The sequence below is a fragment of the Solanum verrucosum genome, unplaced genomic scaffold, assembly GCF_900185275.1.
Source record: "Solanum verrucosum unplaced genomic scaffold, falcon-dt-bn FXZP01000049.1, whole genome shotgun sequence".
Lineage (NCBI taxonomy): Eukaryota > Viridiplantae > Streptophyta > Magnoliopsida > Solanales > Solanaceae > Solanum > Solanum verrucosum.
In genome coordinates, this window is record NW_026020221.1 from 10889995 (window position 1) to 10904468 (window position 14474).

Below are 14474 nucleotides of genomic sequence, written 5' to 3' on the forward strand. Positions count from 1 at the left end.
AGTCATTTTACAAAAGTGCTCTTAGAAATAAACAGTTTTTTAGCAGCAATGCCAATGCAATCATGTTCGGATGTGAATAATTGAAAATGCAGGCATGTGAGCTCATAAATAGATTTTTTGTTAGTATTTTTTGTCCGTTTTTATCCAGCACACTTCCTACAAACATAAGACACTTAATAAGCTTAATATAATCCAATAATACATAAACACATTAGGTGATAACATACTTGAAATATATGCTTTTGAGCTGTATATCAGTTATTTATAGCAATACATTATTTTTTCAATTTTGATTCCATTCATTCGCAAACACCCCTAATAAATAAGGAAAATTTATAAAGCACTATCTAATATGGATGATTAATCTTTATAGTAAACTCCAATTTTTGACAAGAATATAAACAATCAGAAAACAATTTATTTTCAATAATTGTTTCAATCTCTATCGGTAATAGCTATATATCAGAAGGTTCTCCGAAACTTAATTTTTCTCCAATCATAAATGTCATAAAGCAATTAAACTTGTCAACACTGGAGCAGTAGTCAAACTAGTTTTCAATTCCTGAAAGCTTTTCTCACAATCTTTAGACCATTGCACTTAAGTCTTCTTTTGAGTGAACTTAGTCAAAGGAGAAGAAATTGATGAACCCTTCTACAAACCTTCTATAGTAACCAGTCAAACCTATTAAAATCCTTATATCAGTTGAGGATGTGGGTCTGGTCCAGTTCATTACTGCATCTATTTTCTGCTGGTCAACCTGAATACCTTCATTGGAAATAATGTGACTAGGAACGCCTCAGAATTCAGCCAAAATTCACACTTTGAAAATGACTCACAGTCCTTTGATGTCAGGATATCATTGATGTCAAACACAATAACAAACATATCCAAGTACTACTTAAGTCTCTGATCCATAAATGTTGCAAGAGCGTAAGTTAAACTGAAGGACATAACAAGGAACTCAAAGTGATTGTAACAGGTCATGAAGGTCGTCTTCAGGATGTCACTTTTTCAGCTTTCAACTGATGATAGCTGAATCTGAGGTCTATATTAGAGAAACAAGTGGCACCCTGAAGTTGGTCGAACAAGTCATCAATTCTAGGGAGGGGATACTTATTCTTTATGGTGATCTTGTTCAACTAGCGATAGTCAATACACATCCTATGGAACCATTTTTCTTTCACATGACAAAAGACAAGAGCACCCTAAGGTGAGACACTCGGTCTGATGAAACCCTCATAAGTGAGATCCTTCAACAATTCTTTTAACTCTTTCAACTCAGTTGAGGCCATTCTATATGGTAGAATAGAGATGGGTTGACTATCAGGAAGGACATAGATTCCATAGTCTATCTCCCTGTCGGGAGGGACTCTAGGAAGATAGTTAGGAAGGACTTCTAGGAACTCAGTCATGATTGGAACTGAATGAAGCGGTGGGTCTCACCACTAGAGTCTTTAACTTTGATTATGTTGTAGATACACCCTTTGGAAACTAACTTTTTAGCCTTAAGGTATAAAACAAAATGACCGTTAAGCACTGTTGGACTACCTTCCCACACTAGTACCGACTCACCTAGAAACTAAAACTTTACGACGTGGGTCCTACAATCAACTGAGACATAATAAGCATATAACCAGTCCATGCCTAGAATGACATCAAAATCCACCATATCTAACTCATCGAAGTTAGTCGTGGTGTCTTTATGATGAATTGAAATGGTGCAATTTCTATAGACTCTCTTAGCAAGAATAGATTCATCAAAATGAGAAGAAACAATGAAATGCTATCGAAGTTGTTCGGGACCAATCCCAAATTTCATGGCTATATATGCTTGCATTGGTTCCAGGGAAAACCTCAGTACTTGTGGTATTTCTCTGACCGGCGGTACACTTTGGAGGCATGATCTAAAATACACGAACACATGAGTTAGAAGAAGCTTTTTTAAATTTGAACTTTATCACACAAACTAAAATATGAAAGAAGGGTGATATTTCCTAATGTACTGTAGCCTTCCTATTATAGATGTGGTGCTTTTCACACCCATAATGACTCTACTAGACACAATTTCATAGACATCATAGGAAACTTGAAATTTATGCTTTGATACCAAGTTTGTCACGCCCCGAGCTTATACCCTGGGCATGTCCAACATTCGAAAACCATTGCTGGTCCCAAGTGAACTTTTAGCCTGATTGACTACTGAGTGATAGACTAAACAACTATGGAGAAGCTTTAAAAAAGATGAGCATGTAAATCATTTAAAGATACTTTAAGTAGAGGTCTAATATAAATTTGAATAATGATGATATTGTTGAACATCTAAATATCAACCACTCAATTGACTCACTAACTTGTCCATGAAGCCTCCTCTAAACTGAAATAGGTGCTAGGACAAGACCCATAACTACCTAAATAATAACTAAGTTTCTAATAAAACTGAAAGACATAATTGATAAGGAGCCCTCTGAAATTAAGGAGGTCTCACCAAATACTGATGGAGGAAAGATCTCAATGAAACACCTATTATCAATCCTGAACACCTATATCTATATCATAAAATTATGCAATGTCGAATGACGTCAGTATATGAAATGTACGGTATGTAAAACGACTGAAATAAACATTGACTAACTGAAATACGTATGTTGTAAGGGAACTGAAAGTAACCCAAGTTGAAGTAAAACATGTAAATGTAATAAAAACAAGCAAATTGTTACAACTGAGTTAATGCAATATACAAAGACTAAAATAATATACTTTACTTTTCTTGGGGGGTTTCCATAACCGAAAATCATCATTAAGAGCCTTGTGATGATACAATGTCTTGCGCACATTGCCAGAGCCATACAATACTTTGCCAGGGTAAAAGAGGAGATGAACTTATGGATCCATCTTTAAGACCTTACCATAGGCTGTGTGAGGAGTCGCCCGAATCAATTCTATGATCCTATCCTATGATGGCTGCGTAGTTTATGGAGTTAGAGTTATATAAACGCTTATCCAACTCGATGCTCAATACTACTCCCAACACATGCATTAATGCTTATATAAATACATGTGTTTAGTAAATACTCAAAAGTAATTCTTTGAAATCATACTAAACTTTCCTTTAACTGACTACTTCTTTCTAAAACTGATGATTCTTTCTCTAAAACTAGTCATGCACTTACTATGGAAATAATACATTTGAAATGCTTAGTGTTCCTTTAGAACTCTTCTTAAATGATAACTTAAATAATTGAAACATACTTTGAGTCTGAAAACAATTAATGCATGGAAGTAAAAGTGCAAAAGCTTTCAAGCAATTCCTTGCTAATTAGTGTTCATGCTGTAAAATATGCATGGACAATAATCACGGATCAGAAATACATGGAGAACTAAAATATCAATGATAAGAATCAGAAATCAATGAAAAGGAAGTAAAGGCAGTTCAAATTCATGAAACGTGGGATAAAAACCCTAGGTTTAATCTCACTAACTAAACTCTAGATGTAGGGCATGAGGATGAACTTAATCCATCACTATGACAGCCTTACATATATAAGAGGACACGAGTTTTTTAAGAAATTTGATGGAGATGCTTGAAACCCTAGATTTGTTTTTTGATTCTTGTTCTAAGTCTTGGGAGCGATTATGAGAATAATTTGGATGCATAATACTGACAAGGTACTTAATTGGGTCCCAAAACGTTAGGGATTAGGCTTAGAAAGGGTGGGAAAAAACTAAAATATTCCCTTAAAAAAATTGATGGAGCCTTTTACGGTTCGTATATTCTTCTACGGGCCGTAGAAGTCTAGATTTTTGGGTTTCTAAAGTTCTGTTTTATGGACCCTTTTACTGGCCATAAACCCTTTATGAGCTGTAGAATGGTTTGTAAAATGAGACTTGATTCTTTTATGTTTACGGAACAATCTATGGCCCGTAGATCCTTTCATGGGCTGTAGAGTGGTCTGTAAAATGAGATTTCTCAGTTTTTTTCAAAACTTTATTCCATGAGACCATCTAAAGTCCGTAGATCCTTTCATGGGTTGTTGAATGGTCTGGAATATTCATACTTCTGGAGACTTGGAATCTTTTTTAGCTTTTTCGGGTTAGATTTGAACTTAGGATTTTTCTGAGGTGTTACAAGTGGGTCTTGCTATCTAAAGACTAGCCACTTGAGCGGCCCTTGCACCGCTTTAGCTGCTAGGGAGCTGCTTTAGCGGGCCTTGACATCGAGGGCCTAGCAACTTTAGCGTCCAAGTGATCGCTTTTGCGGTCCTCGCTGGTAATTTATGCTCTCATTCCTCATATTTTACTTCAAGTTTGAGATTTTGGAGAGCTCGATTTCTGTGGGAAATTGCTGGTTATTGTGGAAATTGGTTCGAGAGTTGTTTTGCGAAATTGTTAGGCTCATTGGTTGGGCGTTTGACCCGTAAGTCTCACGCCCTTCCACTCTGTTTTTAGCTTCAATGGTGATTGTTGATCATATTGGTTCATGACCTATTTCGGATTGTTTGAAGCTTCACATTATGCTCGTTTTTAGGGTACAAGATCCTTGAGCTGAATGAGACCAATTGACGGAGTCAATTACAGGATTCCTTGCGCGGGTCTTGTAATGTCATTTTGGATTCATTTTTAGTCCCGTTTCCAATTATAGCAAATTGGGTGTCAAAACATCCATATTGACGTTGTAATCATTTATTTGTTAGCATGTTAGTGATCACCAGTGGTTCAAAAGGGTAACACTCTAGTTTAGTGATTTCAGAGGGCGCTAGATCGGTTTTGAGATATGCTACGACTTACCAATTTTAGATTGAGCTTGTTTTGGTATTTACATGTTGTTTAGCTAGTTTTGGGAGGGTTCTTAGAATGTCTTCATGTTTAGTTGATATTAATCGTGTCTTAGCCTTCTTTAAGTTAATTTCAGGGTAATTAATCATGACTACCATTTGTGCATTGTAGTATTATGCCATGTGTAACTATATGTCTGGTTGTATTGATTTTGGCGACTTATGATTTCCCTTAGCCTAGATGTAGGCTAGTGATTGCCGTAAAATTGGTATTTTTGGAGCCACTATGCCTTAGAATCCTCCAACATCATTTCAGACGGTTCTAGCTTCCTGTAGACTGATGTAGCAGACTTGGGTTTGATAGTATGAATCCTTAGCTCGGTGTCAAATATGATCCTATTGAAATTTAACCCATAACTTCCCTATTCTATGTCCCGACGTGTTTTTGATTGTTATTTTAGACCTCGTTGGTTACATTAGATCAAAACATGGGTTTTGAGCTAGAGTGGGTCCCTTGTGACTCCAAAGGCGGTACCGAAATATGGTTCATTTCTTGCCTAATGTTGATCTTGTGATATTAGAGTTCTTTAGCGTGTTATAGCAACAGTTCAAGTCCGGGCATACTTCTTCTAGTCACTATTTGAGGTCTGTATAGATTTTTACTAGCTGCGGTTTGAGTCCAGGGCACACATCTGTTAGTCGGGTTTGAGTTTTGACGTCTTGTTTCCATTGGGGTATCTTCGGGGTGTCTTCACTACAAATTGAGTCCGGTGTCAACCGTTTCAGTTCCAGATTATACTTAGTCATAGCTAGGGATTTCTTTAGCTCTCCTGTGTGCTCGTCGAGTTTATAGGGGTCCATTTGGGTTATTTACCTTTCAATTGTTCACGAATGGACCTTCCGAGCTTATGGGGTCCAATTAGGTTATAGATAACTGCTTTACATTACCGCCGTTCCTTCTAGATTATTGAGATGTATAGTTAGACTTTCTGCTATTGTCCCGTATATCTGACTCTTAACTACCGTCTATTTCCTCTCTTTTCATTATGTATTTTCTTTTCGAGATTAGTAGGCCTATGATGCCTACTGGGTACCCATTGTTTTGATACTCATGCTACATTCTACATCTATTTTTCTGATGCAGATTCACGCTCCAGCCGACAACATTGATTCCGGTTCAGCAACGTGGATTTCTGGATATGGAGGGTGAGTTGATGGCGTCTTAGTTTAACTCATCTCCATTTGCGTATTGTTTTTTTTCTAGTCTTTTGTATTCAAGATAAGTCTGTCTCATTTTGGTTATTTTGTAGCTTGTACTCTTTTTAGTAGCTTTGTACCTTCACCCACTTGGTCGTGGGATTGGATCTTGTACTATTGTATATATACTTATTTCATTCCTTCTTTTCGTTGTCTATTTCACTTTTTTATTGTGTGGAAGATGTGATGAATATATATATATACATACATCGTTACAACAACTTCATGCAACTTACCATGGGGAACACGTGCAACGCACGTGCCCGGAACTAGTATATTTAATAAAAGAAACAGCTTGAAGAACCGTCATAAACATCTGAGGATAAGACCATCATTTAAAGCCTCTATAGGTTTTGATGTTCAGGCCAACCTTTCCTTTATATCCGCTCTCTACAAAGGAGCTTAATGTGAGAAAGAAGTTGATATACTCACAACAAGTGCCTGAAATACGGACCTAACATCATGACCTAAATAAGGACTCTAGTTCGCCCACAAACTCAAAGGTAGAAGATTACCCCATAATATTCCTTAATAATCAGGGGTGAATCTTGAACTTGATGAACAATGGATACCTCCCTGGTAAGTGCTTCAACACTGCCAAAAGAATGATCAATTTGTCATGATGAATAACGTCCTTGGGCACATCAACCATTAGAGTTTCTAGATTCAAGAGGTATGAAAATGATGGAGGGAGAGCTTTTGCATTCGTCCAAATGTTTAAGCACCTCAAATGAAGAACAGATATAAAAGTCTGAGGATCGGTCAATCATTTGAAGCCTCAACTGGTTGATGTGCTGGCCAAAGTTAATCGTATGCATACCTTTATATGCCTTCTGCAAAGAAGATTATACAGGTGAAAGTAAATGAAAATATATATACTGAAAAGGAATTTAATGTATAAGAGAAGTTAATAAATTTGTATATACTCACAAAGATATTCCCACTTCGCGCAGGAACTCAATTCTACATAACCACAAGCTTGTCATCTCCCGTCATTTCTGCAACATATTCCTTAATCTTGAAGGTTGAATCTATTAGTTGAGGTTTGCACGACATTGAGATAGACTATAATGAAGCAATATCCCCAAAACTGTCCGGGATCTCCATAAGCCCATCACACCATTCTATTTGTAATTCCTCGAGCACGAGAAACGCTTCCTCTCTAACCTGCCATTCAGAAAAAGACACCTCATACAATGTGAGAAAGCCACTTCCCTTTTCTGACTTGTTAGAATAAGTCTACTTCTTTTCTGAGTTTGAGGAAAAGGTCTTATTAGCTCATTCCATGTTGCAATATCCCACAAGTCATCCAAGACAATAAGGTACCTCTTTCCAAACAGTTATTTCCGCAGCTTATCAGCAATGTCCTCATCAATGCCATCCTCATTGAGAGTTTGTTTCAGACCAATAACTTGATTGAAAATCTTTTACAACTACTTTTTCTCATTATGCTCTTGGTCGACTGTGCACCAAGCACGGACGTCGAAATGATTTCAACAACTGACTTATCATTAAATACTCTGTAAGCCAAAGTAGTCTTTCCAAGCCCTGGCATTCTAACTATGGAAATGACATCAACCTCTGTTGGTCCACTGGTGAGCTTCCTAATTATCCACTCTGTCTCATCCTCGAACCCTACAATTATCTGACCCATGGTTGATGACTTCTTAATTTCAACTGGCTTGCTGGGAGCATTTCCAACAATAAGACCCTTGCTTTTGGAAATCCTCGCCGGTATCTCTTCTTTGATAAGCTTGATCTTTCCTATGGTATCAGGAAGAAAGAACATAAGCTGCAAGAGACCATGATCTCTGACAAGAATTGAATCAATGGCATGTTCCGCCTCATATGCCAGACCTATGTATATCACGAGTACAAAGATCTTTATTAAATTCTTGCTCAACATTTCCAAAGAATGATCTTAGGAATTCTAGACCTTCTTTCACCAGCACAATTTCTTCCTTTTGTCAAATCAACCGAGTAAGGATTGGAGTTGAGCAAGTCATTTAAGTTTCTGAGTAGAAGAGTCATGAAGAGTGGTCCATTACTCATGGGGAAGTAGAGCTGAGATGAGTCGGCAGGGGCTTTTAAGAAACACTAGACTCACCGCACATACGTTGCACGTGTTTGCCTCGTCTTGAGATTCCTATAACTGTGAAACCATATCCATACTATATTTGTCTTAGTATATCGCTGAAATAGTCTGCATACTCCATTTTACATAATTTAACCGTGAAATTGTATTCATACTCTTTGTTTAATCTTTTTGATATGCATCAAACGAATAGTTGGAATAGTTGATTCCGACTCACCAAATATAATTTTATAAATAGTTCTTCATTATGCCCTACTAATCGGCAGTCTTGCTGGTTGTTTAATTTTTTTGTTGCGCATTCATTGTCGAACATCTTTTACAAAGTTTCTTATTAGTTCGGCATAGAATTTGGTGTCGATGGATATGATAAAACTTGGCGTGATGATTCACCACACGTGAGTTGCACTTGTATGGATATGATAAAACTTGGTGTGATGATTCACCGCACATGGGTTGCAAGGAATACAGCAGGAATCACGATTTGAAATTGTTTGTTAGGGCTTGTGCGAAAATTTGCACTCTCTCACTTGTCTATATATGGCTGCTAATCAATCTCTTGTGAAATTTGAAAATAAGACCTAAAAGAAAATCTTTCATATGCACCATAATATTGGGCTTATAGGCAAAAGTGGGCTAATCCAAATTGAATTTTTATTTATCCACATAGGAAGGAAAAAGGATTCAAAACCCAACAAAAATAGTAAAACACACAAAAACAAACAAATTACCACAAGAATCACTACAGTGTAGGAGGCATTTTCACATGCATAGGAACTTGTCTTATCAAGAAAGGATAGGAAAGACATCTCTGTAAAATGATGGTGTCACAGAGAAAGCAATAAATAAGGAAGAAGCATAATAGAATCCAGAAGAAATTGATTTTGATAATTGTGATGAATTTGAAGGTGAGAAGGAATGAAACTCAGTAAAGGACCCAAATGATAATAGACAAACTTACAACACTAAGACATAAAGTAGAAATAAAATATGAATATCTAATTAATTAAGCTTCTAGTTCCGGGCCAAATCAAACCTTACTTCAATTGTTACATTTCATTCCCCTTCAAAGAACTTTGTCCTCAATGTTCGTAATTTTAGAGTTCCTTGAACTTGTGTTGACATATAATGATATTGACACAGAGTCATATTTTTCTTCAACACGATCGCATTTTGTGAGTGCTGTAAAACTGACCAAGTAATTTCTTCAGTGCAATACTGTTGATTCACTTTAGTGCAATCGCGTTGATCATATGATTTCCTTTGGCTCAATCACGCTTACACTAGATACGAAGAATAACTATTCATGTTTACAAAAATTCTTATTGTTATAGTTCCTAATCATAATGCGAATCTAATGAATCAATCAAAATATAATTTAGATCTCATTTGCTTCATGGTACCATTTATGCTCAATAACATCAAAACATCAAATAAACAACCATCCGAAACTCATTCGAGACCCTTTGAACAAAAACCAATAGTGCAAATTGATTAAAAAATATATTTCAGACCTGTTGGAATCATCAAATCACCATTTTGAGGCCGTCTTGACTATAAGTTGATCGTGGTCAACTCTATATTAAAGAAAAGCAAAAATTCCATCTAAGAGTCTAAATCACTTTCGAGTACCTCAGGACCCTTGCAGGTCATCTAACCAAGTCACAAATCTCCCTTTAGATTTGGTGAAATTATCAAAACTAAAAATCGACCTCGTTAACTCAAAATGTTGATTTCGATCAAACTCTATAAGTTTCAAATCTCAAACTCTCCCAAAATGCATCTGATGATCACATCAAGAATTGTGCCATTCACTCTGCAAGTCACAAATTGCAGATGTTATAGGACGGGTCAAACAAAATAAAAAAGATGGTAATGACAAAATTAAACGACTGTGAGGATCGTTACCGTCACTTATTCAGGTCTTTTTTTTATCGGCACATATTATTTTTTTGCAAGTCATTTTTCATTTAGAAATATGTATTGCATAACCATTTCCTTTTTATTTTGTGCTAAGTGTGCACATATTACATCCTATAGATTCATCTGAACTTGTTTCGAAAAGTTAATTACATGCTTAAACTATTATGGTACCTATTACACATTTTTACTACTCAAAAGTGAATTCATTTCCACCTGAGACTCTCACATTATGTGGTGTATTACATTCGTTGCCACATCAGCATCATGTCAAACATTATAATTTTTATATTTTTTTTATTTTCTTTTCTTTATTAATTAATTTTTCTTTTATTAACTATATTTCACTCTAATTAATTATTTAAATTTTCTAATAATTGTATCTTCTTCATCACTGAATTCCACCCATTTGTTTTTAAAAAAAAAATCAAATCCCACCCATTTCAATTCTGAGTTCACCGGAAAACTCATGTCCGGCCACCTTCATTATCGATTCTTTGTCACCCATCATCATTATCAATATCAATTTTTTCTTCTTCACCACCTTCAATTACCTCTTATAATTTTTGTCACCCGCCAACCGCCACCCATCACCACCAAACCCATAAAGTTGTCATCACCACCAAACTTAAAAATTGATTACAATCAAAATTTCTTTAACAAAGTCAAAAAAATGGAAAAGATAAAAACATCAATCAAAACTTTCCTAGATAAAATACAATTATTCACTAATAAATCTATGAGGATTAACCTATTTGCGAATAAAAAAATACGCTTTGACATTGTGATAAAAAAAAAAGAGGAAGTGTGATGAAAATAAAGAATGAAGAAGAAGAAGAGGACAATGGGTGGGTGTGCCACGCCCCGAGCCTACACCCTGGGCGGGACCGGCACTCGGAGACCATTGCTGGCCCCAAGCGAACCCTTGGCCTGGATTTCTTAACTCAGCGGAAACTTAACTCAATAGCATAACACAATGCAATGGAAGGTTAAAACAACCCAACTGATAAAAACTAGCCAAAAAGGCAACTCGAGTCTCAAAATAGAATATTTACATATATACATAGATAAGAGACTCAAACTAACTGATTGACTGTCTATAAAACCTCTACTACTGAGATGGATGTTGGGACAGACCCCGCAACACCCTAATAAAACAAAACTAAGAACACAAAATAATTGAGTCCTCTGGAATGTAAGGAGGCTCACCACTGACTCTGGAGTGCTCAGTTGGATCAACGACGTGCAGGATGCTGATCCGGGGTACCTGTATCTGCGTCGTCATAAGATGCAGGCCAACTGGCATCAGTACATGAAATGTACTAGTATGCGAGCTGGAAAACTAAGCAACATAGGCTAGAAGGAAATCTGGATGAAACTGAATAGCTTACCTGGCTCAACTCAACTCAACCTGACTGACTTCTTTCAATATAAGGCAATTTAAAACAAGTGCGATATAAAGAAAGACTGTTTAAAACATGCTATAAACTCTGTGTGTATACAAAGATACAATAAGGCTGAAATGTATATAGAAATACAATGAACTGATGTATATAAAATACAATAACTTCTGTGTATGAAAATACAATAACTGTTGTGTATGAAAATACAATAACTGCTATGGGAGTTTCTCTAACCGACAACCATCACATGAGAGCTATAGTGATGATACAACGATCGACCTCACGCTGCCAGAGCATCTTATACCCGACCAAAGGTATAAGACCTGAACTGCCTAATGGATCCACTAGTCTAATCTGAAAAGGATTCATCTAAAAAGTATGATCCTTTTCTACCCATGGTGGCTAACATGGTTCTATGGGGGCTGTGGGTTCTTTGAACGCTCCCCCAATTCGGTGCTCGATACTACTCCTAAAAATGTACTGGCTCTTATGTTTTTAAAACATATGTTTTCCTGCTGATTGAGATAATTACTCAAAAACTAGCCCGAAGGCTCTTTTGGAAATCTCAGTTTCCAACCTTGTTTAAATGTAAAAACATTTCTTTAAAACTTCTTTGGGAACTACATAGTTCCCTAATAACTTTGAGAAATGAACTCAACTTTAAACTCTTTACTTTACTTGAACTCTTGGCTTGATGTGAAACTCTTAACTTTTGACTTGACTTGAAACTCGAGTCTTAAAAAAATGAAGCTAAAACATTCACTAAAGACTCTTGAACAACTTTGAAAACTTGCTTTGACTTACTTCACTTCTAAGCTTAACTCTTAACATCACTTGACTTCTAACTTTACTTGACTTGGAACTAACTCTCCTTGAATTGGATTATGATTTCAAGGGTAATGATTTGTGTTTGGAAGGACCCCATGATGATTAGGAATAATTTAGGACAACTAAACTTGAGAAGAATTTCGAAATTAAATTCTGAAAACAGAACAGATTTTGTTCACAGAGGGAACACAGCCGCAACGCAGACTTGTTTCCTGAAAGCAGCCTGACTTATCTCCTTCATGTTGCCAACTCTAAACCCTCTTAACTTCAAAGGTTCTTTTCCCAAACACTTGGGGTCATAAACCCCTCAGCATACAGTGGATTCCACTCAAAAACACAACCAGATCCTGTCCCAAATCAGCAAGAACTTCAACAACACAACCAACAACTTCAACAACCAAAATAAATCTTTTCTTGGAATTAAAAACGAGTTGGTGTGTGGGGGTATGAACCAACCAACACTAAGGATCATAAAATCCCTCAACATACAAGAGATTCAACTCAAAAACACAACCAAATCATGTCCCAAATCAACAAGGGACTTCAACAACACAATTAACAATATCAACAACAACTAACAACTTCAACAACAAATCCAATCTTTTCTCAAATCATAAAAATGAACTTGGTGTGTGGGGGAAAGGATCAACCCACACTAATAACTCACATACCTTGATAGGGATCACCCCCGACGATTTCCACGACGATCTTTGACGGAAACTCCTTGATCTCCTCTTCTTCTTCTCTTCTTTCTCTCCTTCTTCTCTTCTTTCTCTCCTTCTTCTCTTCTTCACCCTCAAGAAACCTAACTCTTACTCTTTTAAAATGGAACAAAAATGATCCACAATCAGCCTAACACAACAATATAACCTCAAAAGAAATGGCTAGGGAAAAGACCAAAATGCCCTTAAAATTTCCGGACGGATTCCCTGCCAACTGCCCAACTTTCAAAGGGCGTAACTCGCTCATACGAACTCGGAATTGAGCAAACTCGGTGACGTTGGAAAGATCATTCCACAAGATTCTCAACCATAACTGGAACTACTCCTAACTCATCCTGAGATAGGAGTTACGACTGCTCAAAATTGGCCAAAAATCACTGATTTCCACACTTAGCCAAATTTTCCAGATTTTGAATTATTTTTTTCAAAAAAAATGACTATTTCCAATTTCAAGCTTTTTCATAGCTATTTCAAATTGTCGGATGTTACAGGGTGTGAAGAAGAAGAAGAGGTGTGGGGGTGGGGGTGGAAAAGAGAATTTTAATTTATTTTTTTTAACTTTAATTTCAAACTAACGCACCTATTTTTTTAATTTTATTTTATTCTTTTTGCCACGTTTGTTTTAGGGAGAGTAAAAAAAATTCACTTTTGAATAGTATACGTGTGTAATAGGCCATCATGATAATTTAAGCGTGTAGCTTACTTTTCAGAAAAAATTCAAAAGGAATTTTATGTCTTTTCCCTACATCCTCATGGATAACTTTAGTTTATTTCTTGGGAAAATGCATAAGTACCCCCCATCCTATGTTTGAAATCTCAGAAACACACTTATACTATACTAAGGTCCTATTACCCCCCGAACTTATTTTATAAATAATTTTCTACCCCTGTTCGGCCTACGTGGCACTATCAACCAGATAGCTTGAAAAAATTGTCAACACTTGCTGGGCCCAGAAGATAGTGCCACGTAGGCCGAAAAGGGGTAGAAAATTATTTATAAAATAAGTTTGGGGAGGGAGGAGGGGGTAATAGGACCTTAGTATAGTATAAGTGTGTCTCTGAGATTTTGGGCTTAGGTTGGGGGTACTTATGCATTTTCCTTATTTCTTTTTAAGTTCAACTAATGACCAAAGTACCTCCTTATTTTCTATCGGTGTTTGAATTTATTTCATATTACACATCTCTAAATTTGTAGAGATAGATATGAGTTTCTCCTTCAATCCTTGATAATTGTATTGTATCAACTTTTACATTTCCATGCAAAACATAGTAAAGTTTGCCTGATTGTGATTAATTTTCTTTTTAAAACAAACATCATATATAATGTAAGTTTATCAATTCAATCATGTTTTAGTTACACTTTATTGATATTAATTATATATAATTTTGTGTTTGTCACACAAGATAAACCCAATATTCTACTATCACAAGCTTAATTAATGTTTGATAAGTGAGCAAAAAATATTATCTTAAAAGTAT

General features: G+C 36.1%; 1 protein-coding gene across 1 annotated transcript in view; it reads right to left on the reverse strand.

The window, feature by feature from the left end:
- LOC125831174 (ethanolamine-phosphate cytidylyltransferase-like) overlaps positions 1-1217 on the reverse strand; it is a 912135-nt gene extending 910918 nt beyond the window's left edge. The window contains exon 1 of the mRNA XM_049510361.1: positions 1206-1217. The gene's annotated coding sequence lies outside the window, so the exon portion shown is untranslated. The remainder of the gene's footprint in view (positions 1-1205) is intronic.
- Positions 1218-14474: the final 13257 nt, after the last annotated feature.